The sequence below is a fragment of the Gopherus flavomarginatus genome, chromosome 12, assembly GCF_025201925.1.
Source record: "Gopherus flavomarginatus isolate rGopFla2 chromosome 12, rGopFla2.mat.asm, whole genome shotgun sequence".
Classification (NCBI taxonomy): domain Eukaryota; kingdom Metazoa; phylum Chordata; order Testudines; family Testudinidae; genus Gopherus; species Gopherus flavomarginatus.
In genome coordinates this window covers 13,569,276-13,582,633 of record NC_066628.1, presented here as the reverse complement: position 1 = coordinate 13,582,633, position 13,358 = coordinate 13,569,276, and the positions used below count along the sequence as shown (strand labels likewise).

At 51.4% G+C, this 13,358-nt stretch overlaps 2 protein-coding genes and 1 pseudogene across 2 annotated transcripts in view; 1 reads left to right on the top strand and 2 right to left on the bottom strand.

Moving 5' to 3' along the window:
- LOC127032795 (zinc finger protein 345-like) overlaps positions 1-13,358 on the top strand; it is a 181,750-nt gene that overhangs the window by 80,133 nt on the left and 88,259 nt on the right. The gene's annotated exons all lie outside the window — the stretch shown is intronic.
- LOC127032814 (zinc finger protein 436-like) overlaps positions 1-13,358 on the bottom strand; it is a 74,261-nt gene that overhangs the window by 24,249 nt on the left and 36,654 nt on the right. The window lies entirely within an intron of this gene.
- LOC127033062 (zinc finger protein 420-like) overlaps positions 9-13,358 on the bottom strand; it is a 42,707-nt pseudogene continuing 29,357 nt past the window's right edge.

Below are 13,358 nucleotides of genomic sequence, written 5' to 3'. Positions count from 1 at the left end.
ACACACGCTAACCGCAGAACGGAATCCCCGCATAAGATGAAACTTGCCTGTATTCCAGAAACCTGAGTACTGCAAGTTTTAAATGGTGGGATATTTAAGTAAATTTAAGTGATAAAACTTCAGTTTCAGTGCTGAACAAGCTTGTACCTTTAGAAAACAATATTTGAAATTTTTTAAAGCACAGTTGGGATTTAGCCACACAGTTCCCACTGAAATTTAATGGGAATCCATTCCGAAAACTGTTTGAATAGCTCTCATTTTTGATCAGCTATAGTTTTAGGCTTTGAAGTTAGACACATCTGCAGATCCCTTGCAAAATCTTGTGGAATGTGTCATCTCATTAGCAAAAGTGGTTTCATACATATGTGTAAGATCTAATGTTATGCCATTAAAGGCAGCTTTTGGATTTTTTTTTTTTGTCTCTTCAGCAGCAGAATCAAGAAAAACGATCATTTTAGGGTTCATTGTGTGGCATTTCCCCAGTGTTCCTAGCATCATTCACTGTCATTATCTTATCATTCAATTTTAGTAGCCTAAGTCCCTGTCCCTACAACCGCATGATTTTTAACTCTGCAGATGTAAGCAGTCGTATTGAAGGTACCTGCAGGACGCACAAAGGTCATTACCTATTTGCACAAAGTTAAGCAAGAGCTTAAGTGTTTGCAGGACTAGTGCCTAAAATTTCAGTCCTTTTGATTGTGAGTGCCCCAATTCAGCCACCAGGAAAGGGGCTGCTCAGCTAACCTCCCTCTGAAAACAGTGTGGCTGCTTTAAGGCATCTCTGGTTGGGTGTTAAAAAACCTGAGGCACCCCAGAAATCATTGATCACGAGAGCCACTTTTGAAACAGCAATGAAAAATTCAAATGTTTGATTTAAAAAAAAAAAGGGGGAGGAATTTGACAACATTTTTTCTGAATTCCCCACAGCCTGTGTTTTTCAGCCACGTATGGAGCTGGTCAAAACTACTTCAAATGTCAACATTTTGGGGAAAAACACTTAATAAAACTTGTGATTTAAAAAAAGAGAGTAAAATTGTCACCAACTTTTCTTGGGCTTTTTCTTTTTTCATTAGTCACTTTTTCTAAAAGTTAGCCAAATGAGTTATCATTTTGCTACATATTTTTTCACGGTTACTTTCCTCCCCTAGAAATCCCTTGGGCAATCAGCATAGTCTGTATCCCACTTCACCATCTCCTGCCACATGGGTTGGGACCAAATCTACTCCTGCATTCCTCATCACCGCAATGGCCCCTTCCCCATGGAGCCAGATCAGAGCCCCAGAAGGAGGAGAGTGTGTGAGTGGGGGGAGGTATTGGTAGAGGGGGGAGTTTTTTACTTGGTGCTCCTCCCATGTGTGTGTCTTTGATTCCTACTGGAGCTAGCCCAGAGACTTCTAGTAGATTGTCAGCGGAGCAGTGTTTTCACCTTCCCGATTGAGGCCAGGGCTGAAAAAAGGCCGCAGAACCCCATAGAAGGCTCCGCTGTATGAATACAGATGGGTCCTGTCTGTCACATTGTAAAAGGAGATCTCACCAGCCTTGTAGTCTAGGAAAATCCCCTCCTGACTGGGCCGCACGCTGACAATGAAGGGGGTTGGGTGGGAGATCAGGGCCTTGTACTTATCTCCATTCCTCAGCCAGAGTCTCCAGAATCCATTGCTAGGAGACAATATAACCTGCCCCTTCCTGCCCACAGATTCTCTGCACACCCCCACGTCCCACTCCACCTTGTCTCCTACCTCCACCTCCCAGTAACACTTCCCTGACGTGAACCTCCTGGAGCCCAGCACCATGATATAAGGATCAAATCGCTCAGGATTGCTGGGCAGCTCCTGTCACGTGCCTCCGTGTGTCATGCTTCTCCTGTCCTCAGACAGGATGAGGTTGGGGTGAGCCGTGTCTGGGTCGAGAGTCACATCCACTGGGGAAAAAAGAGAGAAAATGTCACAGAGTCACTGCTGGGGACAAGGATTGGTCATGGTGATTAAAGGGAAATTAAACTTCACCTCCATTAATATTTCAGCTACACAGAGTAAGAGTCATGAAAGTTAAACTGGGCTGTGGTGGGTGGCAAGGAGCAAAGGAAAGCTGGGTTTGTGGATACAGAGCCAACAGATCCAGGTTCAATTTACAGATCTACCACAGATTGCTTGTGTGACATGGGCTAGTCACTTAAATTCTGCATCTCAGGTTCTCCTCTGTAAAAATGAGGCTATGAATCCTTCTTTTCTCTTTTTCTCTCACCTTACTTAGACCATTTCTGCTTGGGGCCTCATTCAATGCCAGAGGGCAGAGTCCCATATACTTCGGCGGGCTTTGGACTATATGAGAATTGTCTTAACATACCAAGACCAGCACTTTTCAGTTCACAATGTGCTGCAGATCTCTGCTCCAATGGTGGCATCATAGGTAGTGTTCAGAAGAGGGAGCTGAAAGCTTGGGAACTTGGGGCTTTAAGCACCAAGAGGCAGTTTGGCATTGTGGGATAAGCAAGCCAACATTAGCCGGATGTTTCTGTGCAAAATGCTTGGCAGTGAAATAGGTATTGTCACCTCCTATATCACTTCCATTAGGTTTCAGAGTCGACACTCCATTGAGATGAATAAGAACAATTCCCTACTCTTAGAGCTATTGAGTCAGGCTATCTGCAGACTCAGGCAAAAATCACTGCTTCAGTTTACCCTTAGATTACATTTATAATATTTTCTTGTTAATCATGTGAGCTGTTTTTAATTTTTTTTAAGGAAACTGATAGTCTGGAGAACAGTTCTGAGGTTAAGGTTTGAATTTCATGGCAAATTCCATGGTGCAAGGATCATGAAACATCTGGGGACCTGAATATAGGAAGAGTTTTCACTTACCTTTGAATTTCCTTAGAATGTCAATAATATCAATGCTAGGAATGTGGTATATGTTCTTCAGTTCAGTAAACACAGCTTCAGTTCCTGCACTTGAATATTTTCACTCCTAAGAAGAACACAGCCCAATTTATCACTCCTGGGCTCAGGACAAACATTTATACGAAGTTTCTAACCAGAGTCAATGCAAAAAGTACCTGGTCAATGTGTGTTTCACATCCTAAAAGGAGAAAATGGAAAGAGGAATTCACATTCTGCAGTGACAGGAGGAAACCAATATTCACTGATTTTTTTTCACACTGTTTGCATCATAAACTAGATCCTTCCTTGAACTGTAAAACTCAACAATAACTGTGCATTCTATAGCTCTTCTGAGCTCCCGTACATATGAGAGTATGGAAAAGCATTGTTAAAGGCTCCCGAATAACCTTATCTCTGCCCCTGCAGGGACACCAACCTCCCAGTTTCCCTTCTCTGTTCTTTTGCTGAAAATGTGTTACTGCTGGGTAAGTGGTTAAGTGCCATTGAGAGTCAAATACCTAAATGTCTTTGAGGAGCTGGTCCTAAGAGCTTTTAGACATGCCGTATACAGTGCATAGATGGAGTATAGAAAGCATGCATCAGATTGTATGCACGGGTGGCGCATGAACTCCCTCTTCGGCAAGGATAATCCTCTGGCCCCACCCTTTCTGCCTGAGGCCCTGCCCTCATCACTCACCAGAGCCCTAAACTCCTTCCCTGCCCTGGGCCACTGGCCTGACCCAGGCCACTAGCTGGCCCCAGCCACCCCGGCCCCTGGCTGCCCTGACTCTGGGCTACCAGCCTGAGCCCCAAGCTCCAGGCCGCTGGCTGGACCTGAGTCCCGGTCGGCTTCAAGGGAGTGGGGGAGGGAGATGGATCCTTGGAGCAGAGCATGGGCAGGGCCACAGCTTGGGTTAGGGGAGGATTAGCCTCCCCTTGCCTGTGATTCCCACCGCCCCTGTTTTCATAGAATGACTCCCATCACCCTAGTGTCTGGTCACCTCATAAATATTAATAGACTAGCTCCTCAGTTGGTGAAAATCAGTGGAGTTCCGCCAAGATCAGTGAAACACAGATCCTCACCAGCTGAGGATCACACCCAGTGAATTTACTCTTGCAAACACCAGTTGGGTTATACTGGTATTAACCCCATTCTACAAAGAGAGGCATTAAGTAACTTGCCCTGGGGCACACAGGAGATCTGTGGCAGAGCAGGGAATCGAGCCCAGGTCTTGTGAGTCCTCACCAGTGCTTTAATCTAAAAAATATCCTTCTTCATTTGCCTGTACCACTGCCCTGGAAGACCTTGGTCTTGGTCCATGCTACAGCGTTAGATCGATGTACATCGCCTTGTGCCAAACCTATTTGCACATGTGTCTCCAGCCAATGTAAGTGACCCTTTATGGTGACACTGAAACCACCTCCCTGAACAGCGGTGAGTCAGCAGCGTGCACAAGCAGGGTGGAGGAATATCACAGGCCAGTGGAGACTGAGCCTCCCCAAACAGCCAGGTGTGGCCCTGCTCCCCAAGGCCCCCTCCTATTTCCCACTCTTTCCCCCTGTGGCCTAGACTGGGGCCGGGGGGGCTGGCCTGCTGCCTGAGACTTGGGGTGGCTGGGGTTGGTGCTCGGGCCACCCAGCCTTGGGGCTGAGGGAACTGGGGCTGCACTGCCTGGCACTCGGGCTGGGGACACTGGGCCATGCCATCTGGTGCTCTGGGGCTGGGGCCATGCCACCTGGCACTCTGGGGCTGGGAGCGCTCGGGCAGCCCAGGGCTGGGCAGGGGGGATGCTCATGGACTCTGGAGGGGAGGGGGGAGGCCTTGGGCAGAAGGGGTGGACCGGGGGCTAGCCTCCCCGAATGGGCAAGGTGAGTCATGGGCTGGAGGCTAAGGCAACATGTGGGACTCCAGCAACAGGGAAGGTGAAGCAGCAGCTATAGGGTTGGGGGGGAGGAGGAGCTCAGCCAGCAGCCAGCCACCCTGCTGCTTCCTCCCTTCTCAGGCTTCAGAGATATACAGATTTTTTGGGGGGCCATGCCCCTGCTTGCCCTCCCCTGTGCATGCCCCTGTGGTGAGCCATGATCAATATAGAGCGAGTGTCGACACTGTGTGACCTACTTTGACCCTAAGTCCTCCAGCAGCTATCCTACAATGCCCAACAGTGACCAATCTGGTCAAAACTGCGAACTCCACTGCTCAGGGGACACAAAGACCCGAAGCCACCCCACCTCCTTTGCAATTCCTGCATATTTTTGAAGGGCCTTTTTCCTGATTGCCCAGTTGGGCAACCACATCTAGCACCTCTGCTTTGTTGTCCGCAGCTGCCCAGCCGAACATATCGGCTACATGCTCCAGATGTGCTTCTGCCTGGAGCAGATATGGAGCAGCTGTAGACACATGGATGTCTACAAAAGATTGCACAAGGGGTACGGGAGAAAGGGTAGAAGAGCAACAATTCTCTAGCAATCTTTCATCAGCAGCACTGATCCTATGGAGGACGGTTACATGGCAGCTCTCGCAAAGCGCATGGGAACTTTCCTCTAACAAAAGCAAGAGAAATTCTGGAGCAGATGGACCCTCCAGCCTGGGATTTTATTATTTAGGTAACAATAAAACTGAAATAGCTATTTCTTCCTTGGTCATTAGATCCAATGCCAATGGTGTGTGATACCTGTTAATTCAGCGTGGATTGACGAGGTGGGGGAGTTTCTCACCTTCAGCAATGCGGCAGCCGGTTGCTGACACTTCTCCTCTATCTCCATGATCAGCTTCTGCAGAGAGGAGCACTGTTCTGAGAGCTTTATTATATTCTCATGCAGCTTCTTCAGGGTCTCTTTCTCCTCCTTCCTCAGTTCCCGCAGCAGCTGCTCCTCTTCCCTATTCAGGAACTCGTGCAGCTTCTCAAATTCAATCTCGATGCACATTCTCTGATAGTGCGTCTTCGCCTTCGTTAAAGGTAAAAAGAATTGAAAACAACCACAGAAAAATATCAGCCAGTCTGGGGTGGGGATAAATGTAAAGAGGGTAGCGATGCAACATGGCCCAGTGAATAGCCCTGGAAGGTTCTACTTGTTCTGCCAGTGAGCCGCTATGCGACTTCAACAAAATCATTTCACCTCTACCTCTGTTTTCTCCTCCACCTTTGTGTGTCTTGACTTTTTAGATTGTTAGTTCTTTGGGCAGGGGCTGTTGCTTACACAGTGTGTGGATTGTGCCCAGCACAGTAATACACATTTCTTAGCTTTGAGATCTATGGATGAAAAGTGCTGTATAAGAGCTAGGTGTTATTGTTTAGCAATTTGCATCAGTAGAGTTCTAAGTGTTCTAAAAGGAGGTCAGTATCATTACCCCCATTTTACAGATGGGGAAACTGAGGCACAGAGCAGGGTTGTGATAGGTCAGGGCCACCCAGCAGGCCAGAGCCAGGAATAGAAACCAGTTTTTCCAGAGCCTCAGTTCAGTGCACAGAGATTCTTGAGATTCATTCACCCCCTTCTGACAACAAAAATGACTACATGACCCCAGGAGGGGGTGTGAAGCCTAAGCCCACCTGAGCCCCACCACCCCAGGGCTTCAGCTCCAGCCTGGGGGCCTGTAACCTGAGCCCCGCCACCCAGGGCTTCAGCTCCAGCCAGAGGGCCTGTAACCTGAGCCCTGCTGCCCAGGGCGGAAATCCAAGGGTTTTGGCTTCGGCCCTAGGCAATGGGGCTCAGGCTTCAGCTTTGGCCCTGGGCCCCAGCAAGTCTAAGCCAGCCTTGGTGACCCAATTAAAACAGGGTCACAACCTCCTTTGGGATCCAGATTCACAGTTTGAGAACCCCTGCTCTAGACACTAGAGCATACAGGGGCCCCTAAGCCTGGTTGGGTCTCCTGTATTACTAACCAGCAACATAGCTGCCAACTCAGGGGAAAGTTAGTGGGTGCTCCGCACCCAACAGCAGCCAAGCTCCCCCCTCCCCGCCTCCTTCTCCCCTTCCCCAGCATGCCACATCCCCGCTCCTCCCGCTCCCTCCCAGCATTTCCCACCCCTCTGCCACCTAACAGCTGTTTGGCGGGGCTTAGGACTTTCCAGGAGGGAGAGGAAGGAGAAGGGACATGGCATGCTCAGGGGAGGAGGTGGAGAAGAGGTGGGGCAGGGGTGGGGACTTGGGGGAAGGGGATGGAATGGGGTGGGAAGGGGTGGGGACTTTGGGGAAGGGGTGGAATGGGGGCGGAGCGAGGGCAGGGCAGGGCAGGGGTAGGAAGAGGCAGGGCAGGGGCAGGGCCAGGGGCGGGGAGGGTCAAGCATCCACCATGCAGAGGGGAATTCAGCACCTATGATCAGCAATGTTAATTAAAAACCATTATATGGCACAGTAATCAAAGCTATGGTGTGCGGTCCAGTGGTGGGCAACTGTTGTTCTTGGTTTTTTTGCTATGGGATGAACATCACATATTAAAGCCCTGAAGATTATTATTAATTGGCTTATCACAGTGCATAGTAGCCCTAGCTGTGGAGGAGGCAAATACTGAACTTGGAAATTTTATGGGCTTTTACTTGCTCCTTTCTTCGTGCTGTGCAGTTTTAACCTGCTCCAAACCACACATCAAGCAGGGATTCCATCTCTTTACACAGCACCTGGGATGTTTTCGCCCATAAATCGTGAGTTACTAGGTTCCCTTGACACGAGTCACTCCAGAAAATAGCTCCTTCTTGTCACACAGCGACACCTGCTCATCATCGCTTGACTCTTCCCTTCTTACGATTGACAAACAGGTTTTCAGCGACCAGTATTTTTAATTAAAAAAAAGAACGGAGATGCAGCCGCATCAGCTTTTCTGGTCTATGTGTGCGACGAGAATCACTGGGTGGGAAGCTCTTTCTAAACCATCAGAGGAGCAAGGCTCTGGAACAGCTTCCCAGTAAGAGCAGTGGGGGCAAACAACCTGACCGGTTTGCAGATGGAACTTAGTCAGTTTACGAACAGGATGCTCTGATGGGATGGCTTGTGATAAGGGCTGGACTTAGTGACCCAGGAGGTTCCTTCTGGTCCTGTGTCCCTATCAGGCACTGAACTGGGACTTGGGACATCTGGATTCTATTCTCTGCTCCACTGGCGAGCCACTGGGTGACCCTGGGAAAATCTCTGTGCCTTTGCTTCAACTCCCACCCTATATCTATTTAGATTTTAAACTCTCTGGGGGCAAGGGCATTCTCTTATCAGAGCATTATAGAAATGTAGGGCTGGAAGGGACCTTGAGCGCTCCCCGTCTGGAGCGCACCCTAGCGCTATGGTGCCTTGATCATGGGTGCGGCTTCTTGGTGCTATAAGGATACAAATAAGTAATATCGGTATCTTACTATAGTCGGGGTAGGGTGGAATGGAGGTGGGGGGGCATATAGGAAGTGCTAACTGGAGAGCAATTACATCAAATGGTCACACGATGGCAGCAGAACCTGCAGAATGAGAACGTGTTTCACAATTACTGGGTTGCAATGTATTATGAGCTGCTGGTGGGTGGTAGGCTGACCAGACAGCAAGCGTGAAAAATCGGGACAGGAGATGGGGGATAAATAGGCACCCATATAAGACAAAGCCCCAAATATTGGGACTGTCCCTATAAAATCGGGACATCTGGTCACCCTAGGAGGTGGGGTGGGGTGGCTGATTCCTAGAAGAGCTGGGGACCCAACCAAGTGGGAGCCAGGGATGCTAAACCCCACCGAAAAATCAGGCACTACATCTGCCCTCATGCATGACTAATCCCAAAGAGACATAGCCTGCTCCTTGCAGGCTTTTGCCAGAACCTCCAGAAATCCTGCAGTGGCAGCAGGCTTGTGAATGGTTCAAACCATGGGGCCTTGCCTTCCAGTCAGCTGTCTTCTTTCCTTCCTGGTATTTCAGCTCCCAAGCTTCCTCCGTCTGCTTTTTCAGGAGCTCCACTGCTGTCTGCAGTTTAATCTGTCAAGAAAAGCACAGCTAGTGAGCTCTCCTTAAATCAGAGAAAATCACCACACACAGGCCAAATTTGTAAAGGCAAAGTGCAAAAGCATTGCATCAGAAGAACGGGTGTGCAATGGTTGTGCATGTGCACACACATGTACACACACACAAAACACCACAATTGACACCCCTTACAATAAACCTCTGCATGGAGAAATTGGTGCATGAATTAACTAATTTATTTAAATTTATACATAAACTCACTTTTGCAGCCATCACCACCTTCCGCTGCAGTGTGGGGCATGGATCATCTTGATATATCTCACTCCATCAATCTCTGGCTACTGCAGGGGCCTTAGCAGTGCTGCACCTTGCTCCCTCCTATTCTCTACCTGTGATCTGGGCCGGTGCAAGGACATTTTGCGCCCTAGGCAAAACTTCCATCTTGCGCGCCCCTCCCCCCAAAAATCACATACATTATACACAATACACGGTCACGAAATTGTGCCCCAGACCTTTTTTTTAATCTGCCATGAGGCTGCAACAACTGTAAACGAAAAAAAAATGAAATTTTATTCCTATCAGTCCTTTTTCTTGTTCACTATTAAAAGTAAAGGATAGAGAATGCATGTCACTTATTATAATTAACTATTTGAATTTCATCAACTGTTTGACGTAAATATTGATTAAGAGATCAAGATGACTTTCCCTTAAAATTAAGCAATGTTGATTGTAATCAGAAATACACCTTTTTTAGTCACATATACATCCTTCCTTCATATCAAAATCTGACTGGGAGTGCTGCGGAACCCATTCTGCCTAACTAGCCATGCACCTCCAAATGATTAAAAACATCAAATGGTACAAACTCAATTTGAATGAAAAATTCCATTTTCTAACTAAATAGGTCACACACACTCAAATGGTTGCCAAGTGCTCTCTGTGGTGGTATGTACTAACTTCCCTGTGAAAATAATCTTTGACTTTGATCCAATGAAAGCAGGATGGAAAAGCTCCCCCTCCAGAAGACCTAAGACATGATGGCTGGATGACATAAACAGTCACCTGTCCCTCACAGGCACTACCTCATAACATGCCAATTGTGCTCAGGACAGAACATCACAGAGGAATATTATGCATTCAGTGGTCTCTACACTGGCCAAGCAACAGCACGACAACTAACCTAACCAGTCCATCCAACTTTTTTGACTGCTTCTAGGGCACTAGTGAGGGGTAACGGTGCCAGACTGAGCCCGGTGATGGGTGCAGTACAAGTCCACAAACTGAGGCAAGGTGCTGGGCCTAGAGTCCTGCTGAGACTGCTGTCCTGCACCAAGTGGAGCACAGCCTCCATGAGGAGAGAACTCAAATAAATGTCACGCTCCTTCTGCATGATTCCCCCAAGCACTTCTTCAGGCAGCTGCTATGGGGTCACTCACAGGCTTAGGCCTGCCTGTTGCAGGCAAAACACAGCAGCAGGGCTTAAAACTCAGACAGGGCTGCCCAGAGGACTCAGGGGGGCCTTGGGCAAAGCAAAATCGGGGGCCCCTTCCATAAAAGATTTGCAATACTATAGTAACATGTATTAGGAAATGTAAAAAATAACTAGTGAAATACATTCAAAAATTAACTTGTAATAATTTGAAAATACACTAAATACATTATTTAAAAACATTAAAAGCTGTAATGGTATGTATACATTTGCAATTACATAATGGGCAGATGATGGGTGATTGTGATGGTTGGTACCAATGGGCTGTCGCTGCCTGGGGGTGGTGCTGTTGTTGCCCAGGGCTGGGTGGGGAGCTGGGCTCTGGGTTCAGGAGTGCCCAGCTCACAGGGGCTGGGCTCAGGGATGTGGAGAGATGGGGTCAGGGTGGTGTCCAGCTCAGAGGGGCTGGGCTCGGAGCTGGGGGTCAGGGCTGTGGGGGGGATGGGGTCAAGGGGGGTGCCTGGGGGCACTGGGGCAGCTCAGCTCTGCAGGCTGCTGTTCTCTCGAGCTGCCCACATACAAGGGGAGCAGGAGCAGGGACCAGCCAAGGACCAAGGGGGCAGAAGCACAGGCGCCTGAGGCCTAGCTGTGGGGAAGCACTTGCTTACCTTGCCCAGCACACGAGTGTCAGGGTCCTCTTTCTTCCTCCACTCCACCAGATCGCCGCTGAGGCTCTTTTCTTCTCCTGCTCCTCGCTGGGGCTGATGTGGAGGCTGAGCCAGGGGCAGCTGCCGCTTTCCTCCAGAAGCCCTTGTGTTGCGCCGTCGCAGGGCTCCTACCACGTGCGCTAAGCAGAGCTGCGCAGCTCTGCCCAGCCGCCGCTGCCCCCGCCGGCAATGAGAAAAATTGCATAGGCTGGAGCCCCTGCTCTGGGAGGGAGAGGGATTCTGAGCCTCTGCCTGCAGCCCAGGGATTCCCCTGGGTCAGCGCGCCGCCAGCAGCCTGAACCTCTGGGCAGTCGCAGGGGCACCCTGACCCAGGGGGCCTCTGGGCTGCCGGCTGCCGCGACGGTACCCTGACCCAGGGGACCCCCTGGGCTGCCGGCTGCCGCGGCGATGCCCTGACCGGGGACCCCCTGGGCTGCCGGCTGCCGCGGCGGCGTGCTGACCAGGGGGACACCCTGGGCTGCTGGCTGCCGCAGCGGTGCCCTGACCTGGGGGACACCCTGGACTGCCGGCTGCCGAGGTGGCGCCCTGACCCAGGGGGCCCCTGGCCTGCCGGCTGCCGCGACGGTGCACGCTGACCCAGGGTCAGCGCGCCTCTGCGGCAGCCTGCAGCCCGGGGTTTCCCTGGGCCAGGGGATCCCCTGGGCTGTAGGCTGCCATGGCGGCGCCCTGACCCGGGGGACCCCCTGGGCTGCCGGCTGCCGTGGTGGCACACTGACCCAGGGGGGCCCCTGGGCTTCCGGCTGCTGCGGCGGCGCCCTGACCCGAGGGACACCCTGGGCTGCCGGCTGCCGTGGCGGCGCACTGACCCGGGGGACATCCTGGGCTGCCGGCTGCCGCGGCGGCGCCCTGACCCGGGGGACCCTATGGCTGCCGGCTGCTGCGGCAGCGCGCTGACCCGGGGGACACCCTGGGCTGCGGGCTGCTGCGGCGGCGCCCTGACCCGGGGGACACCCTGGGCTGCAGGCTGCCATGGAGGCGCCCTGACCTGGGGGACACCCTGGGCTGCGGGCTGTTGCCGGCAGCTCAGACTCCCTCTCTGTCCCAGCAGCAGCGGCCGGTCAACCATTTAAAAAAATTTGGGGGCGCTTTTTGGCACTCCCAAATCTTGGCGCCCTAGGCAACCGCCTAGTTCTTCTAAATGGTTGCACCGGCCCTGCCTGTGATACACAATAGCTTAGTTTCCTGGGGGTTGAAATCAATGGCACCAATTCAGACACTTCTTGTCGGGGGGCAAATTCTGGTCCCCACCCCGAAGCAGGAACCTTGTTCCAGTCCCCTGCCCCCCATCAGGGACGCCAGACCTCCCTCGGCCAGGAGTCTCCTCTCTCTCTTACCCACATGGTGCATGAGCTGGTGCTGCCGGGAGTAAAGTTCTCAGCAGACTGCCTGTGCGTCAAGCTACAACAGCACTCACTGCAACTTGGCCTTTCCCTGCTGTAGGCAGGGGCAGCCCAGTCAAATTTGAATGGCACTGCGACCCTCAGCCAGAGAAATGCTCTGGACCGCTCCAGCAGCAGCTGTATTAATTTCAGTTGTTTAAAGGGGCCTTGCCATGCCCTGTCCCCCTGACTTCGCAGCCTATTAAATTTTGAACAAGTGGAAAAGCCTAGGGGAAGGGGAGCTTTCACCACCTGCAGACCCCCTAATTGGCACCAGTGGCTGTCATACTTTAGTCTAATTTTGGTAGATGGGTTAGAGTGCGGGTGCTGGGAGCTGTTGGTGGCCTGTGATACACAGGCGGTCAGACTAGATATTTGGTGTCCCCTTCTGGCTTTGATCTTTGTGCAGCCCTAAGACCAGAGACGCACTGTGCCTCAGGGCCACAGCGGGGAGTGAGAGCTCCTCCAGACCCCGAGGGGGATTTTTCTGGGGGCTCCAAACTGACCAGGGCCCCTGGGCACAGGCCTCGTTGCCCCAAGCAGCCATCCACCACTGGTCCAGCCACACAACAATGGAACACAAGGTAAGAGGAGGACACAGGCCTGGTGGGAGCGCAGTTAGAGGAGGCAGGGCAGAGTATTTCTCAGGCACAGCTGTTTCCTGGCTCATGGGCGCTATGGCCAGGCTTCTGTGTCCCTCCCTAGGGTTGACAGCAGCGCAGGGCAGACGTGTGGGGCAGGAGGTCTCTCGTGTAAGTGGTGCCTGGGCTTTGTGCTGAATTTCACTGTCACTGCTGCCAGCTACAGGGAGAGGCTGAAAAGCAGAGGCACAGAGCAGAGGCATGGCACCCTATCTTGTACTCCTGGGCAGCCTCCTCAATGGGAACCACAGCGTGAGCGCGGTGAACCTGGGAGTCCCTGCAGCTCATGCAGATGGGGGTTTGATCCTCTGTGCAGAACAGGTCCAGAACCACCTGGTGTTCCCAGCACACCTGCTCCACCTCAGCCTCTTTGT